This window comes from Acipenser ruthenus, chromosome 7, assembly GCF_902713425.1.
Source record: "Acipenser ruthenus chromosome 7, fAciRut3.2 maternal haplotype, whole genome shotgun sequence".
Taxonomy (NCBI): domain Eukaryota; kingdom Metazoa; phylum Chordata; class Actinopteri; order Acipenseriformes; family Acipenseridae; genus Acipenser; species Acipenser ruthenus.
The window spans coordinates 24846420-24852419 of record NC_081195.1 but is presented as its reverse complement, the minus strand read 5'-3'; positions in this window follow the sequence as shown (position 1 = coordinate 24852419).

Below are 6000 nucleotides of genomic sequence, written 5' to 3'. Positions count from 1 at the left end.
TTCTCAATTCCTATTCCCTTTTTGAAGGAATTGGAATTGCTATTTCAGAGACTTAATAATACTTGTGATTTGTTCAAGTGCTTTCATTTGACGAAGGAACAGTAACTTAAATTGAAATACTTTGTTACCACTGTAAGAAGCTCCTTTTTAACATAATACTGCAAATTGCAATTTTGATCAGTGATGTGTTGGAATTGATTAAATGGGAATTGAGAATTGATTTTTAAAAAGGGATTGGAATTGAAAAGCAGGGATTTATACCAACCCTGGACATGGAACAGGTTTGCTAGTACAGACAGCATGGGAATGCATTCTAAATGTTTGTGATGTCAGCAATGTGATTCATTGTTAATTGTGGACTGTATTGTTTTTCCAGGTTCCATAGTCACATGTTTGGATCACTGGTCGTTTTAGTCGTTTGTTGTGCTTGAGTAGCTTGTTTTATGTGGGGTTTGCCTCCTACTGGAGGAATAATCGGATAGAGGGGATGTGCGTTAGGAAACTCTCAATACTTTTCAATCATTTTTCAATAATAACACTGACATTTTTTTTAAAAAAGCCCTTTTATTAAGCCTCGGGTGGCCCTGTCAGGACTGGGAGTGCAAATAATTTCCTCAAATCATGACCTCCATTCTTGACCCCTGACCTTGGTTTCCAAGCGAAACAGGGAAACAGGAAACTAGGGGAGGTGCAGGAAGGGTTTTTTATAGATGGAATAACCTACCCAGCGGCTATGGAAAACACATTTGTTGTAACCTGCATGCTGGCGTTTATAAAAAAAGTAAACTGGGCAGACACGGAGCCATTACCTCTGGGAAATAAATAACTAACAGTAACCAAGCACTGCTAGAATTAAGCACTTTTATAAGGCGAGAAACAAGTTCTCACATAAGAAAAAACTTATTAGGAAAACGTTATAGTGCAACACATTACAGAGACTATTATGGAACAGTGATGTGCCGGTTTGTGCAGTTGTTTATGCTTCATTAAACGTACTTTAAAAACACTTCATACACTCACAGACACACAAATTAATTCCTAATTTCGGTGAGTATGCTGGAACAAGGAGTTTATGTTTGTGGAAATATTTTGGACAATTCTTTAAGCACGACACTCATTGATCAGGTGACTATGCAAGACATAGTATGATAGATCTGTATGCAGCCCATGTCTGTATAATGTGTTATCACACCACTGCACTTCTCAATCCAATATTAACCCTCCGTTTACAGAACTTTGGAGCTGTGTGCTGTTGTGTGTTCTTTGATAATGTGCTGAGCCGAAAGGCACGTTAATCAATGTTTTAAAATCCACTTTCTCAGCCTAATTCACATTATTAGCTTTAGCTAAAAATAATAATGGTGCTGATAATATTCTGGTTATGTTAATTCTGCAAATATTTCAAATGACACGAGATAGACAATGGCTGTATCCTTTGCTGTAGGTCACATGGTCTGCACCTAGACCACTGATGTGAGTTTGAACTGCGGCACAAAGTGACCAGTTATCAGGTATTGGTAGTAACCTTCCACCTCTAGGATTGTCTTTTGAAATATCTGCAAATAAAACAAACAAAAAAAAAAAAGGAGACCAAAATTATTTCCAGAATAAGGGGAGCAAGTGATAATATTGTTATTAAAAGGTAAGAAAATGGATTTTAAAAGTTATGGTATGTGTAAAAAAAAAAAAAAAAAGGATAAGAACCACTGTTCTGTACGCTTTCTAACTGTGACTTCATTAATAATAATAATAATAATAATAATTGTGTGCTCCTGTAAGAAGTTATGGTGCTTCACTAAAAGTATTCAGGTTTCCCTCAGACTTCTCATTGGCCCTCTCTTGTGGTCACATTTCTATTGCAACCAAAAGCAGCTTTAAGTATATTGTAACATATTTAAATCTGTAACATCCCTCAATTGAGTTCAGTTTTGCACACACACACCCCATTACCACGTTCTTCTGCAGTTAAGCTTTCAGTGTGCTCCTTATCAGAAAGAAAAGTTGACAATCCAGGTTGATAAGGTTCTGTTAGTTTTGGCTGGAGAGACACTCCCTTGAAATCTGCTACCCACTGTGTCATTAGCCAAGCAGGCATGTTTCTCTGGCTGCATACAGTGACATGAGGCTATAAATGATATATGCTGAAGCGACAGAAATTTTAAAAAGGGATTTGGTGAGTTTTATGGCTACTGAATTTAAAATAACACCCACAGATCATTTTTGATCTTAATATATGTCAGAAGATTTATTTCAACTGCAATCATGTCACATTAAAAAAAGTTAATGAGTTAGCAAGTGTTTTGTAGCTGTCAATTTGTTTTAGATGTTCTTAAAAGAATATCTGATTACAGTAGTTTTAGCAGTGTTTTTTTTCTGTACTTAGAGATGCTTGTAAATGATGTAAAAATAAGTCAATGCCAAGTTAATAAAAGGGCTCTAGTTTTTTTTTTTTTTTTTTATAGATTTACAACTTATCACTGTGATATTTTGTACAAAGTAATTTACTGTAATCTTTTCATTTTAAGTATAAGAACCTCACATTTTTATAATGTGTTCTAGCTTGTATATTTTTTTTTCTTTTTTTGTCCTGTACTGTTTGTTATTAAAAAGAAATAAAAGCATTTTGTACTTGGCTTTACTTTGTTTGCGTGTTTGCTTTGGAATATGATGAAACACTTTTTTTTTTTTTAAACAAAATTCAATGTGGTATCATTCTTGGCTACCTTGCGTGTTGCGCCTGTCTGGCAAAATGAAGAATTACCCTGCACACTCATTCAGCATAAATTATATTTGGGGTAGCACTGCACCTGTGGGATTGATTTTTAAAGGAGGCAATTATCTGTTAAACAATGCTACGATATTCAATGAGCAAGGGGTCTGAGTGAGGGTAACTGGGCAATAAAAGCCCTACAACATATAGTTCTGCGTAACTAAAATTGCACTTGTGAGATTAAAGATGGGATGATTAACTATTCAAGGCTACCAAGATATTTAATAAGTAAATATTAATAATGAGCACTAGTCCAGCGCTGTCATTACCCAGCACCTTAATAACGAGCAGTAGTCTAGACTAAATTCTCAGCTTTCCAGCAAAGACAAAAGAAGCTGTTAACAACACAAGCCTGTGCAGCTCTGTAATGCACCCACGCAGACTCGCTTGCTCATTTGTTTGTAGCCTGATTCGGGGGAATGTCACCAAACAGGTTTTCAGTTACTGGCTGCTGGGAAGAAAATGTGAGGAGAGAAATAAGATGGTGTGGAGTCCAGGGCACAGGTATGGCTTTAGGGCAGCACATTATACAACACACGCTGGAGATCTCAGCAAACCAACTGGAAGTGCCACCAGCCAAGTTAGGCTGTTTAAGTTGGTCCCAACTGTGTCTTGATTAGCACAGGCATTTTTTTATAACTCTTAAAATATTTGTTTATTTAGCAGACGCCTTTATCCAAGGCGACTTACAGAGACTCGGGTGTGTGAACTATGCATCAGCTGCAGAGTCACTTACAATTACGTCTCACCCGAAAGACAGAGCACAAGGAGGTTAAGTGACTTGCTCAGGGTCACACAATGAGTCGGTGGCTGAGGTGGGATTTGAACCAGGGACCTCCTGGTTACAACTCCTTTTCTTTAACCACTGGACCACACAGCCTCCTACCAGCTGACCTAATTTTTTCAAAGCTGGCTTTCTTGTACATTTTAATGTGTTTTTGGTCATGATGGTGTGTAGGTTATTTTAACTCTTCAGAGTCACTATGTCATCAATGATCTGAAAGAAGAAAATGCCTCGGTTTTTCACTATGAAAATCTGGTAATCTTATGAATAAATATGGCAATGAGGGACAGTTACAAGTATTTGTAAAATTAGAAACTCCAATTAGTTAACTCTCCCATAAAGCTACAGTGTATAAGACAAAGCATGTAGGGCCATATATTCAAAGTGTTACCTCCAGTCTTTAATTATTAACTGTTATCTTTCTCATGTAAATGTTACAAAATGAGAGAATATTACTATTACTGTTGTTTGGTTCAAATTGTGTAAATTAACAATTGTTTTACCTCTTTTAAAAGTTAAAGATGCTTGTGTTTAAAACCATAGTAAGAAAAGATTGTAGTTGTACCATTATATTACAGTCAGTCTTCCTAAAGACACACAGCTCTGGCCAAAAGTTTAGAGTCGCCCTATAGAATCAACACATTTTGTTTCATTAAGTCAAATGAAACCTGATGAATAATGTTACGTTAACCTATTGAATTACATACCACTTTGTAGTTTTCCATAACGAAAAACTGACAAATTGAAAAATCTGGCATTTCAAAATCTAACATGAAACACTGTATTATGGCTTGCATTCGACTTTTGCGATATCATTTTGTAGTTTCTTTGATTAAACAATGTTAAATAAAAGATCCAAATTATGTTCATATTGTTTTGTTTTTTTTGTTTAATTGTCTCAATCCTACAATTCTAGGTGATGTTAAACATTTGGCCACAGCTGTTGCGCAATTGAGACTAAAGAATTGCAAATCAACAGGTTCTCATTTTTCCAGTTTATTGAGTTCACTCAGGGCGCAGGCTATTCAATAGCCCATAAACGCCTCTCACTGCTCCCTGTAAGGGGTTTAATTGATCACAATATAAACATGGTTAATGCCTGAAGGACAAAGAAAACCACTTGAAACAGGCCAACAATGCACTACGATACTGCAAACATACTAGTGAGATTGCTCTTCTTCCCAGCTGCAATACAGCTCCCAATTCACGGTTGGCAACGGGAGGACAATGATCCTGTACTAAAAGACAATGGTACCGCAATGGGAGCTAAATGGAGACTGTCTTTGGTGGCCATTTCCGGTCGCTGTGTCTACTGTGAGTGAGAATGGTTTATATGTTCTATAACTTTAGGTAAACTCTTAACAGCTGCAAATTCATAATGAATTCTGGCTGAATACCACAGGAATAACACCTGAATATCTTCTGCACTTACTCAAAGTTATAAACAAGCTACGATAAAAAATATAAATGACCATTTCTAGCTTTCAATTTCCCTAGAAAACTGTATTTTTTGTCATTGTGATTGATGTTTTTAAAAAATAAATATTGTACTCAATAGACATTCCATTTAATTAAAATATTTGATTGTTTTTTTTTTTTAAATTACATTTTTAATACAGAAAGGAAATCCATTAGTTCATTATATTATACAAAAACATTGCTATAGTAAATGTTTGCATTTTGTATTTGAGTGTTTAAAACATAGTGACCTGCAAACAGCAGTGTATCTAACCCTGGGAGTTCAAAATATATTTTTGTATGGCTAAATCATTCATCTAATGGGGAGTCTTTGACATTTATACTTCATTGCCTTTGGCCAACATTTTGTAAAAAGGTTAGGTTTGTCGCTGAGACCGTGTCCTATTTTTTTCTAATCCATCACTTTTAGCAGATGATTGCCTCCATTTGGCAACAGAGGGCTGTTTTGATTCTTTCCACTGACACAAAGTTATTTTGTTTGCCAGTATGCTTGCTGAAAGTAGATGCTGAAACAGATACTGGCACAAGTTATTAATCACTATGACACGTTTCACAATGAACACATTTATTTTTTTAGGCCTCTTTCTGTCGTCGTGGTGATAGGTTCCATGCAAACTAATTTATGTTCTTGAGCAATGTAATCTGGTTAGCCATTCAAGCCTACGTTGCCATAACGATGACTCAAAATGTTTCCCTTATAAATATTAAAAGTAATTCAACCTGGTTTGGAATAAAACCATTCCTGGTACAAGATTTTACGAGCTGTGACCTGACAAATATGTGTGAGACTTTTAACCAAGTGGAATTTTAAAGTTTATCCTGCAGTACATCTCCTCTTTGATATAGTCAACACAATAATGGAGCCCTCAACCCCCCCCCCCCCCCCCCCCCAAATGTGTACCCCTGTATACCTCACTGTATTCAGAGCCCCAATGCTGTACCCCTCTGTACTTTAACAGTAGACAGA